The following is a 19,449-nucleotide window of genomic DNA, read 5'->3' on the forward strand; positions in this document are numbered from 1 at the left end:
GGTTTTCATTTTGGTTTATGTTTTCTTCACTGTTCATGTTTCTGGCAGGAATTTGTGTTTCATCTGTCGGTGTCTGATATACTTTGTTTTTTTGAGAAAAAAATGTCCAAATGTAGACCCTAAAAAGCGAGATTAGGAGAAAGCCCTCTCGGTTTCCCCACAGGCCATACAAAGCCCAATTACAAGACGCACTGGGCCACCAAACCGACTAACCGAGACCACGAGACCTTCCCCTAGAAAAAAAAAGAGACTACCCGAGAGTCCGAGACCCTACCCCAAAGCCGCCACGCAGCCTCCACCTAGCTCTCGTCGCCTCCGCCGTTGGCCGTCTCCGCCGTGCCGCCCCCGCCTCCATAGTCCAAACTACTCTCCTAAACCCCCACCTGCACGAAACCCTAGAACCACACCGCGGCGGCCATGGGGACCGACGCCGACATCGACATGGCGGACCTCGCCTCCCTCGACGGCCCCGCCTCTTCCGCCGCCGCCGCCGCCGCCCCCTCCACCCGCTTCGCCCCCAACATCAAGGGCAAGCCGAAGGCCAAGCCTAAGCCGAAACCAAAAGCAAAACCCAAACCGGAGCCCGAGCCCGCGCCCGAGCCAATACAGGAGGATGAACCCCGCGCGGCGGCGGCCCCACTGCCGGAGGATGGCGTGGACGCGATGGAGACGGACGGGGTGGGCGCTGGCGCTGGCGTGGGCGCGGATGAGATGGATCACGAGGGCGAGGACGAGGACTTCGTGGTGCGGGAGATCGATGTGTATTTCACGCCCAAGCCCTTCGACGAGGATACCATGGTAAAGTATTCCACTCTAGCTGACTCCATTCCCGTTCATTGTGCCGTAGGGTTAACTCTTTGTAAGTTGCTGTTAGTGCTTGCATGATTCTGCGGCCTGATTGACTCTGCTGCCGCTATGAATGCTGGCTGTGTTGGTTGGTTTAGTTTTCAGTGTCGCTTATGATTAATGAAGCGTTTTTATATGGCGTTTCCATTTTGATAGTGATCTGATTCTCTTTCCCAGTGGCAATAGAGGACCGTATATTTTCTGAAATTATTTGATGTACATATTAAGTTAGCTAGTTGAATCTGCTTAATCAGTTCAAGCTAGATAACACTAGCTTGACTATGAAAGGCCTATTTCAATCTGTTATCGATTTTTTATGTTCTTTTGGTTGAACTGAACTACGCCAGACCTTTGTGGTCCTTTGCTACCCATCGACTTTTGTTATCTCGCTTACCTGTGGACTGCTCCTCTGTATGTTATATCTATTTTCTGAACTTAATTTCGTGTATGCGAACTTCGCAGCTTTACATTATGCAATATCCACTGAGGCCATGCTGGCGCCCGTATGAGCTTAATGAGATATGTAAGGAGGTACAACCCCTGCTAACTGTATCTCCCTTTGCACGGTTAATGTCTGTCAGTTGATAGCATATTAGTTTCTTTTACTTCATTAAAAGGATTATGAGCAAATCAGGTTCGCGTGAAGCCGCGGAGCTCAGAAGTTGAAGTAGATTTGGATATCGATACTAACAGTGATAATTACGACCCAGAGGTTTCTGCATCTGTGAGACTGACAAAGCAGGTGGGTCTTACTGTCACATAATTTATTACAGACTTAACTCTTTGGATTATTTATCATGCCTCTCTATGATATTTAACTATGTATGATTCCTTGGGAGCTCAGTAATTTTATGTGAAATTTATTGTTGAAGCTTACATTATCCATGCAATTGTTATTTATATTTGTAAGCTTAATTTATGGATACTTACTCGACGATCGCTGTTTTTAGTGCACCATAGGTTTCTCCTTGATGTTATCTCGTTATTATAAATTACTATTTATCTGAATGGATAATTTGTCCATGTGCTTTCTGTTTATTTAGTTTTGTGTTGAAAAATCATGTTGATTGTTTATTCAGAGTAACGTGCATAGCTGGCCTTGTGGCTATTCCATAGCCTTACCTATTTGTGCTTTCAAAAGTGCAAAGGGTGCGGCTTGGTGCATGACAGGAGACTAGACTCGAAAAGTGCTTTGTCAAGCTGTACTGATTTCGAGTCTAGTCTCCTGTCAACTTCTTGTTAATACTATTAATATAGAGGACAATTTTTTTAGAGAACCTTGATATGGTAAAATCAAGCAATAATCCCCTGAAGTCTCCTAAGTCTTAAGATGAATGCTCCCTGTTAGCCAACTAGCCACACAATTATTTTATTTGAATATAAAGGAGTAGAGCAGAGTAAACCTGTTGGAAGAGGGCAAAATAAATACTGGTTGATTGGCAGGAGGCATGAGCAGAAAAAAAGGTGAGGGGATGGGAGGAGAGGAGTATTGGAGTAATGTGGTTCTTGTAAGTTACGCTAAAGACAAGACCATAATAGCATCGATTTCAGATCGGTGCTGTGTCCCCTGACACAGGTTCATTCGTCCTCAATCAAGGGTTAGAGTCAACAGGTGGAATGCCATTGTCATAGTAGTTCCCTCCTTTTTTTTGTAATAATAATTAAATTCAGTATGCTGGAATGGTTTTCTTCAGATTCTGCACTCTTATTACGTTGTGCTCACATCTAGAGTTCGCCTTGTATAAGACATGGAGTAATGCCGCATAGTGTCACTGTTGGTTGATTTTTGCCGCATACATTCCTGGCTGATCCTTTTGGCATTCCTCATTCATGGATTGTGCTGCAGAGTCTAGTTCTGTATTTTGGGTGGGGGTGGGGGGTGCTACAGGAGTTACTTATTTGTTCCAGGGCATAGTTGTTGTTGTATGTGATTTGGTGGGATGGTATACCGGTAAAACTCAGAGTTTGGAGCTGCTGCGGCTGGAAGAAACACAGAAGTCGTAGCTTCTGGTCTGTAGTGCAATTTTTGGAAGCGCTCCACTCAAGCCGCTGCGTGGAGCTGGCCAAAAAAGTGGTGTTTGTTTGGGCTCCGGCTTCCACAGCCCAGAAGCTGTTGGAGCGGCTGGGAGGAGCCCAAACAAACAGAGCCTTATGCTGGTTCTTCGTTGGGCAGTAGTTCAGTTTTCATCTGAACTGTTCTTTTCTTCCCCAGCTGGTATGTCTGAATAATTTCATTGATATCGTTGGGTTTATGTTGTGGCAGACACTATCATCATCGAAAGCAGCTGATGTGACTGATTATGCAGTTGGGGTTCTTCGAGGCAACTTGGTAAGTACCAGAACAATTTTTATGTATGTATTGTCTATGGCGAATTAGCCACGAAAGTTGCATATGTACTTCTGGTGTGCCTCACTTAGCTTAGGCCATATGTGCCATGAACATTGAACAAAATGAATCGTGGTGTGCCTCACTTTGCTTTGGCCAACTGTGCCATGAATATTGAACTAAATCCTTAACCTGCAATGGCATATAGAGACCTGTTCTTCATGGTTCTAATGGTGTATTGGATTGAGAGGTTAATCCATCTCCTTGTTTGAGATAAATTGAAGTATTCATGAGCATGCTCCTGAATTATGGACAGATTGATTCGGTACTCTATATGTTTAAATCGTTCTGGTGGAACTTGATGTACATGCAGTCAGATAAGGCTAGTACTCCTACACTCGAGAAGTTGAAACAATTGCACAAGAGTTAGTGGTACTGAGTTTGTTAACTTGTTTTGTCCCTAATTAGCTTCTTGTACTTGTTGGATAGTAGCTATAGTTCACAGCCTACCCATTGCAGGAAAACTTGTACCTTCTGAAAGAACTTTTATTCTAGGCAACTGATTAATGCAAGGTGTTTGGTCATGTGATGTAAATGAATATAATTGATCCCCTTGCTTTGTTTCGCAGGTTTATTTAAATCATATTGATGCAGTGATGCAACTGCGACCATCGATGTCACATCTAAATTCTGGTGGATCACATACTAGGCAGCCTTTACAACGGGTAGAAACAAATGTTCGTACAGGTGGTCCAGCGGCTCCATCAGTTAAGGTGCGGCACTAGTTCTCGCCAGCATTGCTACTATTTTGTTGTGTGTTCACAACAAGTTTGATGAACATCGAAATATCTTCCCTAGCCACAATCTCTTCTAATAATTATCTAGACAACCAGGGGCAACTGAAAGCTACCTCTTAAAATGTAACAAACGATCTCAAAAAAAAATGTAACAAACAAATTGAGCCATACAATAATAATGTTTCGTAATGCGTGTTGGTGACAGTGAACTGGCTTTGCCAACATAACAACCTCTGGTTCCCATGTTACTCCACATTCATGGAACAACACGTCAACAGTAAGAGTAGCATACAGATGATTTCTGTCTATTTTTAAATTGGTATTTTATTGGAGTTAGCCCTTTCAGTATTAACTTCTGCAAGAAAAGTTGCATGTATGGTATTCGCTCTCTGAGGCTCGGCTAAGCAGGTACAACATCTGAATGCGTACTTTCCTGCGATTATGAGAAAAAATGTTCTGTTGTCAATAATCTAAGGTTTGCTTAGTGAATGTGCGCATTTAATGTATAACACTGAGGAGAACAGATGTCGTACTGAAATATGGCACACCCTTCCTATTGGTGTATGTAATGTATTCCATGTGTGCTGTTTTTGGGCATCATATTCTTGAACTACCCTGCTTACTTCTGTAGAGAAAGGGCTGCAGTAATGTTAAGACTGTTGCCTCTTTGCTGCTAGCTCTGAGCGTCTATTCATGTCTTCATGATCACTTACCTTATGCTCCCAGGGAAATGAGCGCTCAGATGGTTCCAAGGACTCCGCTGAAGAATCTGAGGTTTGTAATAAGGATATTAGTTTTGCACTTAATGTAAATTTATCTGTCTTACATTCTAGGCTTTCTTCTGGTCCAGTTCATTTTTGTTATATCTTCTACTGAAATTTGGGTCTTCTAGTCTTGGTTCTCTCCATAGTAAGCCTCTACTGAGTTCGGCTCCCTCACTGTTTTGTTTCGACATTTTGCTAGTTAATTTTTGAACCTATTCAGGCTTCCTAGTTTACAAGGCTGAACATTTTCTGGGTATAAATAGTGTGCGGCCCTAGATACACAAAAGTCGACTAGAATGACTTCAGGTTTGTTTGGTGTTTGAGGTGAATATGGTAATAGTGTTGAGTCAAGAGGAATCACTTCGATATGTATCAACATTTGGCTACCTGCTTTTGTTAAAATTTGTACAAACAGAGTTTTCAACTGGTGTTACTATTAGATACATAATTAGAAATAAGAGCACAACAGTAAATTCTGTGGCAGCGGCCAATGCTTTTTTGAGATGTATTGAACTTGTAATCGAATTTGCCAAACAGACAAACAGGACACTGAATTTGCCACAACATATCTAATTTTGCAATAGCCTCCAATGCTTTTGGGAGAGGTAATTAACTTGTAATCGAATTTGCCAAACAAAACACCATGTATTTGTATTCCACAACAGGTATAAACAAATGTGACATGTCGTAGTTCAGCAAAAAATTGGTCCTTAACATATCTTGTAAGGTGGATCTGCAACATTACTGATGGTGTCAATGCCAACTCTATTATTAGGCTGTGATCTTGACCATCCACTGGGTAAGTGATATATTGCTGATCTTGCCTCCTATTGTCTCCTACCTGATTGCTGTGAGTGATCAGCCATACAGTATTCTGGTAGTTGCACCTAGTGGTAGCAGGATGCCATAAATCAATGGGGGTATTAATTAGGGGTGTAAACGGATGGGATAATTTCCGCACTGAAGCCGGCACCGAATCCGTTTTAAGGTATCCATATTCGATTTTAAAGAATCTGGTGGATAAGTATATCCGATTCCGAAGTGGTGCTCCGGAGACAGTATAGCAAATAGCATGTGGATATGGATTATCCGAAATTTAATTAGGATAATCCGATTTTTAAGTCAAAAGCCAAGGCCAATCTTGCAAGGTTAGTAGTTGTTGAGTTACCAAATTCATTTGGCGAACATGTTTAGCTCTAAATTTCTATCAATGCTTGAATTTTAGCGCATTATGTCTAAATTATGTCTGTCTCTTCTGTCACTGAAAGTTCAAATCTCTCAAGATTTGCAAGAACTATAGCTATCTATCGATGAGATCATATATCCGGCTATTTTTTTTTCCGGTCCGAGTCGGCCCCATTTCCGATTCGAATCCGTAGTTCGGCATATCCGCATTCGAATCCGAAACCGAGCAATATCCGGTCTGATCCGAATCCGAGAAAAATACATGGTAAAGGATATGGCATGAGCAAAATCCGATCCGATCCAATCCGTTTACACCCCTAGTATTAATACACAAATACAAAATGCTGATACTTCAACAATTTTTGGCATGAGAAAGATCTTGGTGCATAATAAATATAGTATTAAGCCCAATATACTTTAGTTAAATAAAATGTGTACCAAGATGTGCATTTACAAGTACAACATGCGTGAACAAATAGCAATGTATTTGGATCCACCAAAATAAAATGAATGCAAAATTGTGACGTCGAACTGATCCACTCTAGGTGTCGAGGCAGCCAGTCATATCTGGATTTGGGTTCTGTCTGCCTACGGTCGTTGGACAGAAAATGCAGGCGTATACATTGGGAGAACACACATAGTACAAAGAACACACAATACACGAGATAAACTAAATATAAGGCGGATTTGGACTGTTAAATCCATGCTTTGACTGCAAGTTACTCATACAATAGTCAATAGTTACAAAATCGCAATAATACAAAAGTTTTTTAAATAATCTAATGTGTCTATTTTGTGTAACATACAACAACAACATCAAAGCCTTTTTCCCAAGCAAGTTGGGTAGGCTAGATATGAAACCCAACAGAAATAAAAGGAAGCTAAAAACAAGAACAAGATGAAAAAAGAGAGTAAACTAAGATTGTGGCACATGGATCGCTGATCTCCATGCAGTCCTATCAAGAGCCAAGACTTTAGGTACATTCCAATCCCTCAAGTCTCTTTTTACTGCCTTCACCCAATTCAACTTTGGCCGTCCTCTACCCCTTCTAGTCTCCTCCATACTCACTAGAATTCCGCTTTTGGAGGACTCTATTGGATATGCCCAAACCATCTTAGTCGATGTTGGACAAGCTTCTCGTCGATCGTGAATTACCTCGTTCCTAATCCGGTCCTTTCTTGTATGGACGCACGTCCATCGTAGCATGCGCATCTCCGCAACACTCATTTTTTGTATGTGTTATCTTTTAGTTGGCCAACATTCTGCCCCATATAGCATCGCCGGTCTAACTGCCGTTCTATTGCTTTGCAACATTGATCCGAAATATCGGAAGGTGTCCCTCTTAGGCACTATTTGTCCTTCTAATCTGTCATCTCCGTCTTCGCCACCAACACCACTAAAGTTGCATCGCATGTACTCAGTTTTGGTCCTGCTAAGTCTGAACCCCCTGACTCCAACGTCTGCCTCCATAGCTCTAACACCCTATTCACGCCGGACCTGGTTTCATCTACTAGCACCATATCATCAGTAAAGAGCATACACCAAGGAATATATCCTTGGTCACCTCATCCATCACCAAGGAAAACATGTATGGGCTTAAGGCTAACCCTTGATGTAGACCTACCGTGATTGGGAAGGTATCGGTCTCACTATCACGGGCGTACATATCTCTGATGAGGCTAATGTGCTTTGTTGGGACTTTGTGTTTCTCCAGCGCCCACCACATGACCATCCTTGGTATCTTGTCATACGCCTTCTCCAAGTTGATGAAGACCATATATAGGTCCTTCTTTTGCTCCCTATATCTCTCCATAAGTTGGCGAAGTAAGAAAATCGCGTGGTTAATAGTGACATTCGTCATTCTCCTCAAGCGATGCTCGATGATTCTCTCCCAAAGTTTCATAGTATGGCTCATAAGTTTAATCCCTCGGTAGTTAGTACAACTTTGAATATCTCCTTTATTCTTGAAGATTACTAATATGCTTTTCCTCCACTCTTTGGGCATCTTGTTTGACCGGAAAATGTGGTTGAATAGCTTAGTTAGCCATACTATTGCCACGTCTCCAAGGCTTCTCCACACCTCAATTGAACATCATCAGGGCCAAGGGCCTTTCCTCCTTTCATCCTTTTGAGGGCCTCTTTAACCTCAAGCTCTTGGATCCTCCGCACGAAACGCCTATTGATGTCATCAAAGGAGTCATCCAGCTTGGGCATAGTGCCCTTGTTCCCATCATTGAATAACCCATCAAAGTACTCCCTCCATCTATTCTTGATCTCTTAATCTTTCACTTGAAGTCGATTAGCCTCATCCTTGATGCACTTAACTTGGTTGAAGTCCCTCGTCATCCTATCACGAATATTTTTCCATCTTGTAGATATCCTTCCCGCCTTCCTTTGTGCCTAGTCTATCATATAGCTCATCATAGGCCTGCGCCCTTGCTCCACTCACAACTCACCTTGCATTCTTCTTGGCCTCTTTGTACTTTACCATGTTGCTTGTGCTTCTATCGTGGTGCCAACTCTTGTAGCACTCCTTTTACTTGATAGCCCTTTGGACATCCTCATTCCACCACCATGCGTCCTTAGCTTGTGGCTTCTTACCCTTTGTCACTCCAAGCAGCACCTCCCTAGCTACCTTTCGGATGCAAGTACCCATCTTCACCCACATGCTATCCTCACCTCCCTCTTCGTTCCATGGTCCTTCCATGATCATCCTCTCCCGAAAGGTCTGTTGTGCTTCCCCTTTGAGCTTCCATCACTCCGTTCTTGTGATTTTGATGCCTTTATCCCACATCACACGAACGTGAAAAGGGAAGTCGGCTACCACAAGCTTATGTTGCGCCACAACACACTCCATGGTTAAACCATGGATTTGGACCGTCAAATTATACCTTATATTATGGAACAAAGTTTAGTATCTTTGTGTTCTTACCATACACCATTTTGTTATTTAAACTTCAGAAATAATTGATATGCCTTTTTTCGTTTGTCATTTCAGCCATGGATATCTCTCACATACGAACCAGCTGGGAGTCACATTGCAAACAAGTACGACACTGAGATGATAACAAATGACAGCAGGCCTATAGATTTCACAATGAGCACGTAAGTGTTGTGATAGTTATTACTGGTATTGTTTTGTGAGTAACATTGTGTGATGTAGCAAAATATATTCATATGTAGCACAGACATAAGCGAAGCTATATATAGACTTATCGTTGGCTTGTGTCAGAAGATTGCCAGTACATATTTGCTTTTGTAGCAAGTATGTCATGGCCATGTAAACTGAGTCACCAAGAATATAATATACAACAGACTGTTCTGCATGTTCAGTTTGAGCCTAATTGTCCCATTGGCAATCAAATTTCAGCTGTATTCTAATTTCGCAACCCATTTTTGACGAGTTGTTGGAAAGGGATTTAATATTGTTAGGTTCCTTTAGGGCTACATGATTTGAAGCATTGCTGGCAAAATCTGGTCAATATCTCAATTGTATGTTTTGAGTAATTGAGTTGTTGACGCTGCAAACTCACTAATTAGGAAAACATCTTAGCATAGATGGAACTTTCAATGCTAGACATATCATTTACATTGATTTTATTACTTTTGGTTTAGCCTTTTTGCAAAGTTGACTCTAGGACACCGTTATTTTGTGTTAAGTGCTCAGTCACATTTCAAAATCTAAAGTTAACTACAAAATCCATTTACCATAACACACCGTTGATTAAAATATGATGAGTATACAGAAAACATACATGTGATACTCTCCTCTCTCTTGTCCCATTGCTGTGTGAAACCCAAGCAGCATGGCTTGTTTTCATCGCCTCTCCCTTCTCATGCTCCAGTAAATCAAATTTTATTTGATACACAAGTAAAATCTGAAATCAATCAGTAAACTAGCTTAATGTGAGCTTGTCCTCTTTTTTTTATCTTCCCTTTTTTCCCTCTATGAAAAAGGTCAGACAAAGTGATGGGATCAGTTCCAGCAGATCCAAGAGTTGCCTGACAGTAGTGGTCGTCTAGGTCATTCACAGGGTACCCGACCTAGGCGCTTGTGTCCACAGGTGCTGTAACAAACACAGCACTGGGATAGTGACGTTAGGCCAGATCCTAGACAGGAGGCTTCCAACGTTGAGTTCTCCAGCATGGCACCACAGTGCATCCGTTGCTGGCTGGCAGGAGTTCATGCATCTCTTTGCTGCCAGCCACGAGTATCTTTCCTACGATGGCCCTGGTGCTTACCCATGGCACAGCAAAGTGTTCATCCCAGGCTTTACAAGTCCATTCTGTGTACAGGGGGTATTGTCTTTTACGTTCACGGATTCGGACAGTCCAGTTAGAGGGGAAGGGAGAACAAATGTAAGAGGATCATGGCAAAGCTTGTATTTCGTGAGATATTCACGCTAATATTACGGAAGCAATATTTTGATGTGTGTTCTAGCAAATGGGCATGATTTTTGTAGTGTTATTGAGTCAATGCCATGTTTACAGTGTGTATGATCAATTTGCACAAAATAACAGCGCCCTGGAGCCAATTTTGTGTTTATTGTCCATTTCTTGTGTTATTATTGTTGTTAGTGTGCATGATGTTATGTGTTGGTTCGGCACTGGGAATCATTAAAATGGTACTAAGGTGCAGTGCAATTTTTCAAATATATACAACAATCAACTTTTTCTGTTACTATCCGATTGGAACTGGTACCTTTTGTTGTATAACTTCCAAATTTATTCTGCAGATCCGATTATGCATTGTCATTGTGTCCTGGTGGGCCGACAGGAAGCAAGAATATGAACAGATGCCATGCGCTAAGGTGCAGAGCACATAATTTCCTTTCCTCTACAAGTTCAACTGATCTTGCCATTTCTTTGTATACTTCTGTTTAGTTGTTTTTTTTTTTAGGTCTGGTCGAGTTTTCAATTTTTGTAGGGGAGCAGCCCTCCTTTGCTAATATATTTATGGAAAATTTCTGCTTATGAAGCGTTACTTTCGCATATATGGAAGTATAAATATTTTCCATGCATGTTTTTTTTCTGTTCAAATGACTTCGTAGATTATGTTCCTAGTAATTGCAGTCAAGGATGAGCAAATGGATTTGCCACAATAGCTAGAGTTTTTCAGTGATCACTAGGTACTCTGATTAAGAGGCAGTCAACTCATCGCATAACTTGTTGTGAATCAGTACTTTGCTTTGAACTGGAATCCTTGACTAACTATATTTTCGACTATTCTACGAGTTAGTGTCCCAGGGACTATCTGGACTCCCAATAATTTGTGAGAAGACATAGGAATGCATTAGTATTTAGTAGGAGAGTGACATGGATATGTCACGGATTACATTACAGCATGCATGCATGTGCACCACAAAGATAATATAGAGGTTGCAGTATTAATATTCTAATATATGGTTAAGACTAAAAAGAAATAAATAAGTCTACAGCATTTTGTGGAAGCGTTTTCATTTCACTTTTCCAGTCAGGTTGTTTTTTCTTCCTATTAAATGATCAATAGGCTGTTTTGTGTTTATATGCAATTGAAGCAAGACATGTATCTTTTGGAGGCAATTCCCGTAATATATATGTTTAGCTAAAAAAAATGTTGGCCCAATTTTCACTTAATTAAATGTTTGAACATTTCTTCATGAAATGGGTGCTCACTTTTCTGTTCAACTCTAGCAGTCTTGTTATGAAAATATTGTGCCAATGAAATCATTCTTCTCACACGGCGATTTCAGTGAACAGAAGAATATTCCTGTATCATGCCTCCTAGGAGGATTGTAAACCAAACTCTACCTTTTCAATGAAATGAAACACAAAGTTCATTTTGCGTTTCACGAAAGAAATGATTCTTCTTTTGTCTGATATACTAAATAGCATCTGAGTGTGCTGTATAATTATTCAATGCTATTTATATGCAAATATTGAAAGTCATATGAGAGTTTATTTTGTGTTGACATTAAAATTAGTCAAGCCCTAGATCAAGCGAGAGGGAGGGAGAAAGATGAGTTATGTCGCGATTCTTGCTTACTCCCTGATAGCTTCGACGTCTTTACATAGTCATAATTCATAGAGGTGGCAACTAAAGATATATCACAATTGGATGTAGAGTCTGTCCAAGCTAATCTATCTTTTCGCACCGTAACTAGTCACACGGATGTCTTTATTTATCTTAAACTAAGTATCAACTTGACGGGCATGCGGTTCCATTTCCTCGTGTCTAGATTGCCTTTAGTTAAAATCTTGCAAGGCCCCACTGGAACGTGTATACTGTGTAGATTTATATCATTTCTTTTCTTCCCCATGTTGTTTAACTTGGAGCTGAGATCTACTATTCAACTCAACTCGCAAGTTATTTCTAACTTGCATTGCATAAACAGGGAGATGCTTTTACTGCCACTGGAGGAGCGCCTGAAGAAATGGTTTTCTGAGGTTAGATTCACTGACCGGATGTTTCCAATTCTGAGATGAGATAGAAGAACAAACCAACAAAAGGCTCTAATTGTTTTCTTGACTTTTTTTTTCATTCACTTAATTGAATCAGGTGTCACAAGTGAATCGATTTGATGCTCTAATGCATCTTGCTCCAACCTATTCAGAGGAAGAAGTTCTGAAAATTCTTCCAGTGTATGCAGATTTGGTGCGTGGTTTATGGGTCTGCAAAAGTTCTTTATTGTATGATGATGGACATGCTCCCAAAAGAGATAGAATTATACTCGAATTTACAAAAAAGAATCCATACCTATGGAAATCGTAGACAAACTGTTCGGAGATGTGCGAACAAGGAATATGATATTGAATCCACTGGGTAAAAGAAGGGAAATGCTTAAAGACTATAAATTTATAGTAGCAGCAGATTTATCCTTCATAAAACGTTATTCCCACATAGTCAGGGAGCAAGAAAATACTTGGTCAGTTCGTGAGGCAACTTTGGCTGCCACCCTAGAGACATATAGCACTACCAAACAAAGTAAAACCAAGAATTCAGCCAGGTCTAACATTCCCGGGAAAGGCACGGATCCAGTTGTGGGTAAGACCAAGGATGGCCTTGTTCAAGGGAGTGAAAACCATGTGCGCTCTGTCTTGGATAGTGTCTTCATCGCAAATAAAGTTCGCAGGTAATTGTTAAGAAATTTGCTGGTTATCTTTGTTTTTTATCCTGTCTGATTTTTTCTTTAAAAGTAGTAGTTTCCAGTATGTTTTACCCTCTGAAGTTCATTCATTTGCGTTGGTATGCAATTGAAGGAAACTATGAATCTCTAGTTGACCTGTACTCTTGATTGTAGCACTCAAGATTGTTTGATTTAATGTCATATCAGCAAGTATCTAGGTGTTTGTTGCCGCAAGAAAATGCGAGCATTGTCTATTCTTGTACTGTTGGTTTATGTGGAGCACTCCAGTGTAGGGGTCATTGATCACGCATATTAGTTTGCATCGAGTTATAGCTATTTTAGTCAGGGGAGAATTCCATCGCATCGCACAGTGATGGCAAGCGTGGCAGGTTATGCTGAGAAAGCAGGACTACATCAAAATACCAAGCCAGGCTCTTAAAAGATTTTGCAGTAATGATATACGGTTTGGCATACAAAACGATGATGAGACACTCCTAGGTTCCGAGAACCTGCAGTTGCATGGAAATAGTTTAGCCTACCATGTGAAGTTAACTTGTTACCACAGAGCAAACCAGCATTAGAGCTCTTAAACTAACTATGTACTGTACATCCTTACCACTGTATTAGGCTACTAGTTACTGGTGTCTTGTATATGCGCTGTTATATCTGTTGGCTGTTATTGCTAGCCTTAATACCTCATGTACATGCTATGATTAAGTATATAAGTTTCCAGTGCGTGGAATAGATAAGATGACACGAGTAGCTGGCGAAGTGTGTTTTCAGTGCTAATTTTATGTATGTATGCTGACTCAGTGGCTCTCTTGTTTCCTTAGCCTGCAACATGTGTTTTTTCCACAATGGATGTTCGAACTATTCAATTGCAATAATGTTGGATGTGTTCACTGTAGCTTTCAGGCAGTAGTTAGAGATTTGAGGCACTTGGCAGTGAAGTATGCCTCTGACAGGAAGGATGGAGCAAGGTTCCAAGCTCTGTCAAATGCTGCAAAAACTTGTGTTTCACTTCCTCGTAATGAGCTTGAGGCTTCAATAAAGGTTGTTGCTGTTTCTGTCCATGATGTATATGTTCAAAGGACTGAGGAGAAGGGTACTATGAGGTACTGCAAATTTGAAAACGGCACTGAGTACCAATTTGACAATGACAAGAGCTCCGTACTTATTAATTTACTTTCTCCCTGCAGGAATGTGCTCATTAGGCTATTCCGTGATAAAGAACCAAATGCAACGTTAAAGAAGCAGGAGATTCTTGATAATGCTGCGAGACTGCTAAAGAGAAAAGTTAGTGACAAGGAGTACCATCAGGTGTGGTCTTAAATTAACTATTGCTGATTTTGCACTAGTGTTGCATAATTCTTTGTACAGCTCATAAAACCAATTTAGTCTATTGCTATTGCTATTTGGTATCCTTTAGTTACTTTGGGAATCAAGTTGCAATAAACACCTAACCTTCAGAGTGTTTGCTTAACTTGAGATGTTCTTTTTTTGTTTGTATAAGCACCATTATTAACAAGTCTGGATACTGGAGTGAAGAAAATTTGAACTAAATGTAGAGTGTGCTAGTATAAGAACCACTGCCAGTAATGTTACTATGCAGAGTCATTTGGCAATCTCCACTGATCTGGCTGGCGATAGGTGAGGGGCCCAGTTGATAGTTGGTGAGTGCTTGGTGAAGTGGCACAAGGTTAAGGTAGGGTAGTGCCCGCTGTCAGTGATGTGATGATAGGCAAGGTGTGTTAGCAGTAGCTACTAAATTAGCATTAGCCTAATACAAGTTACTAGCAAATATGCCCATGCATTGCTATGGGTTTGCCAAAAAAAAGGGTAGCAGCAATAGACCTGTAAGTTGGCACGGAGAGCCCACGGCGCCACCAGCCCACCCCAATTAATTCGCTTAAGTGAAATTCCATGGACACACATAGAGAACTCACGGGCTCTCACGACGCGCCCGCTACCGCCGCCGGGCCGCCACCCATCCAGATCCGTCCCTGCGCTTCCCCTTTGTTCCCCTCCTCCTCCACCTTCTCCTCTGCACCCGGTACGCTGACGCACCACTCCCACACCCTAGGCCGGGGGTTCAGTGACCACCAACGGCAGAACCCTCCCCAAAATTCGGCGCCGCGGCAGAAGCTTGAGGCAGGTCGCCACGGCAGACATCTTGCGCGGTAAAGGAGCTGCTGGGGGTCCGGCGATGTCTGTGAGCAGCCGCTGGCATCCGGCGAACTTCCGTGTGGAGCAGCCAGCATTCGACGATGTCTAGGCGGAGCAGCCGGCGTCCGTGAGCAGCAGCCGGCGTGTGGCGGCGTCCGTGAGGAGCAGCCGGCGTGTGGCGATGTCCGTGAGGAGCAGCCAGCACCGGCGATGTCCGTGAGGAAAAGCCGACGTCCAGCGACATCAATGAGAAGCAGGCGAACGTCTGGCAGACTTCCATGAGTAGCAGCCAGCGCCGGCGATGCCCGTGAGGAAAAGCTGACGTCCTGTGACGTCAATAAGAAGCACACGAACGTCCGCGACATCCGTGGGGAGCAGCATACAAGCAGACGGCGTCTGGCACACGTTTAATATACCGTTCCTCATGGGCTCTTTCCTGTACGGAAGTATTACTAGTGTGGAGCTGGCGGGTTTAAGTTGGCAGGTGGGTAGCCGCTAAACAAGCGCATATTATACAGCCAATTAGCTGTCTCCCGTTCAATTCAAGCGGCACAAGCGGTCACTTGGTGGGCCACCGTGTTCGTGCCCACTTACACCCTGAAGCAGCAACGCATCTCAAGCTGAACCGGCTGGCCACCCGCAGCAGGACGGAGAACCCTCACTGACATGTGGCGTTAGGGTTTTGCGAGACCGGGAGAAGAGGGCCAATTCGAGGGTGGAAATCCAGAGATGGGGTTTCGGTGGAATGGCATCACTGGCATCTTCTGTCCTTTCATCACCGTATCAACAAGCCAGCTGTATTTTTTTAAGTCGGAACGGCCCAAAGGGCCTAGGTGTTTATCATTAAAACAGCGGTGCAGTAGAAATTACAAAGAGGTCCGCAAGAACTATTTCTATTACAAACCAGACCTCAGCAAATCCAAATAGGACCCTAAAGAAAAGAGCAGAAACGCAATCCAGTCCTCTGCAACTGCCGGCAGACGGTGGACTCGAACGGCGACCTTCCACGCCGGGACCAGGGCCGAAACCACTTGGTCTCCACAGGAAGCGGCGAATCCATGAAGGGGTCTCCGAAGGAGGTTGAAATCCTGACACCACTGCGACAGGAGCTGGAGCAGCCGCCCTACGGCTTGTTCAGTCGACGGCCAAACCTGGGCCATGGAGGATGATCTCCAAGAAATTGCAGCACCTCAAACTCCATGCAGCTCCCCAGCATCGCCAGCAGCATCAGCCTTCCACCGCCTCGTCCCGCCACCATGGCAGCCCAGAAGCGGAAGACGAACCCTGCAAGAGGCAGCTGAGTCGCCATCAACACAGACCTGGACCTTATTGTTGATGGAGATGCGGACGGCGCCACCACTCTTCATCAACGTCTCCGACCGGTGGAGCACCGTGAGGAAGAGAATCACCGTCAAACATCGCGGAGTCGGTCCCGAAGCACCGGCGAAGCACTCCAAACTACCGGCATGACGCCAAAACCAAGCACCGAGCTAAACTCTAGAGACCTACTGTACAGTGGTGGACCCTCGCCCTACTCGCTGCCGGCCAGCACCGGAGAGGAGAGTGGAGGGGCCTGCTGGCCCAGGATCTGGAGAACTCGATGAAGAGCGGTGGCGGAGAGAGCGGTGGGGGACTCCCAGTCTCGTGACAAACTTTCACAAGCCAGATGTAGGGTTTTCCCACAAAGGAGAATGAAGGTCGCAAGCAAATCACACATAAACTGGATGAACTAGGGTTTTCAATTTTTTGAAAACTCCCAATCTAGATAAAAATTGGTTTCTTGAGAATCATTTTTTTCTTGGTAACCTTAATTTAAGCCTCAGGCGCTACCCCTAGTCTATTCTCAATCTTTTCTGCAAATCACACGGTAGAGTTAGAGTTCAACACAGGGTAGTTATGGGCAACTGAGCCAAACCTGGACCATCGGGTCAGCTTCCCCATATTTTCCTTCTGGCTGAGATATCTTGGAATGTCCGTATTGTTAGGCATGTAAAGGTTGTTTATGGACCTTTTTTTTGACATCATCTTGTTACTTGTAGGCTGTGACTGAGATCTGCATCACAAATGATGAAGGACACCTGGTATTGAAGAATGGTGATAAGCCCTGAATTTGTTGTGATGATGATTTTTGTAAAACGTGCAAAGGTGTTTCTTCTTTCTTGAAATGAAAGGTATGCTTTGTTGTTCTTCTATCTACTTATGTTTCTTTCATAAATTAAACATGCATAAAATGGAACCAAAGATATTACCTAATCATCTCTGCGAACTCTTGTGCATTAGTCACAAATTTCCCGATTACCAGATATACTAATTTTCCACAGTTGTTAACTGCGTGGATCATTTAAAACAGAACCTGCATTGGTGAGTGAATGGTTATTTCAAACAGTGGTCTCTTAGCTGGCTTCAGTAGTCAGCCGTCATCTTACCCTTCATTTATATGTTAGTTTGTATGTTTTGCTTCCCGTTGATTAATCTGTGATGTGTTATTTCACCAGTATTTGTTGTTTCTACTTTCTGGTTGATTTTATTGCGGAAAATCATTTTGTTTGATTCTATAATATATACTGCTTTCATTTTTTTAAACAGTTCTTGAAGTTCACCGGAGTCACAGAAGTTGGTAAATAAGCATTCGAGCAAGATACATTCTATTACCCATTCTAGTCTTAGGTTGCGGTATGGCTAATCTTATGGGACATTGTTCTCACTCCTGGTTTCCAGATCTTCCTTTCTGTTAGAACTTTCGTTCTGAGATACAATTTTTATACAGTATTTCATTATATGTCTGGAGTAAGGAAAACATCAGCGGCCAAAGTGGCGAGAAGGGTTATTGATGATGTTTTCTGGCACTTTCGTACCTGTAAAGTGGACGTCTGTTCCATTATTCTAGTCGTATTTAGTTCTGACTTCTGAGTAATATGAGGATTCTGTATATTTAACACATGCTCCTTTTGCCCTCCCCAGTTAGCCCTTGTTGCATTTACGGTTTAAGTAGCCTTGTGCAGTTCGACTTTGTTTTAGCTTGTTTGTTAGCCATGTCCACAGTGCTAAATTGTTCCAAAAATATCAATCATTTCTACGACTTAGGCATCTCCTGTATCATAGGCAAACTGTACAGTAGGGAGTAGGCCGTTGATACTAGGACCCTTCACTAAGGGTAAGAAGGGAGTTTTCTACTCCCTCCGTTCTATGAAACATGTTAAAGATTTGTCTAAAATCTGATGCATCTAGACATGATTTATGATTTAGTTTCTACATACATTTAATTTTAATAAATCTCAGATACCTTTCATGGAAAGGAGAGAGTATTTATATTAATTTTTAACATCATGTCAGCTAGGACTTTGTTTTAGATTCTTCGTTAGCCATGTCCACAGCGCTGAATTATTCCAAAATATCAACCATTTCTACAACTTAGGCCTCCTGTATCATAGCTAAAATGAATAGTTGGCCTGTTATACTTGGTCAGTTCATTAAGGGTAAGAAGGGAGTTTTCCCGTTTTCGAGAAATTCAATTCGGCACATGGAAGCATATGCTCCTACCACCGGAAAAACATTTTGAAATGTCCAAAAAATTTGAACAAAAATTTTTGCGCTTGCGTATCGACATTCTATGTGCGCACATCAAGTTTCGCGAAAATCTGATATTTTTTGTGACTTGTGTGAAAAAGACAAAGAAAACGTCAAACTTTTTTTCACCAAAATTTATCTTTTTTACACATGACACTAAAAATGTAGGTTTTTCATGGAGCCACTTCTTAAACGTGTAAAATTTCGAGATGTACCTATTAATTTTGTGTCCTAATTTTTCAACATTTTAAAAGTGTATTTTGGATGAAATTTAAAAACCGGGAGCATATGTTTCCGGGTGCCAAAACCACTCCCGTTTTCTATTTATATTAACTAGATGAGTACCTCGCGTCTTGCTGCGGAAATATATATAAGTATTTATATAAAATCATTAAAATTAATGGAAATGGTATTGGATGCAACATAAGATAAAATTCGAAGGAATAATAAGATACAAAGTATGTTTTGCATTTCTATGGTGATCTCTATATATGAATCAGGCTGTTAGACACTAGTAGAAAAAAGAGCTAATGGGATCTTCAGTCCCGGTTCTGCTGGTGACCGAGACTAATGCTTCATCCCGGGACTAAAGGGTACCCTTTAGTCTCGGTTGGTAATACCAACCGGGACTAAAGGTTATTTTTTTGCTTTTTACTCCTCACGCACCCTTCAACCCCCCCCCCCGCCGATC

The 19,449-nt window shown here is 42.2% G+C and overlaps 1 pseudogene; it reads left to right on the forward strand.

Moving 5' to 3' along the window:
• The first annotated feature begins 402 nt into the window (after window positions 1-402).
• Window positions 403-18,145, forward strand: LOC124706720 (annotated as a pseudogene).
• Window positions 18,146-19,449: the final 1,304 nt, after the last annotated feature.

The sequence above is a fragment of the Lolium rigidum genome, chromosome 4 (assembly GCF_022539505.1).
Source record: "Lolium rigidum isolate FL_2022 chromosome 4, APGP_CSIRO_Lrig_0.1, whole genome shotgun sequence".
Classification (NCBI taxonomy): Eukaryota; Viridiplantae; Streptophyta; class Magnoliopsida; order Poales; family Poaceae; genus Lolium; species Lolium rigidum.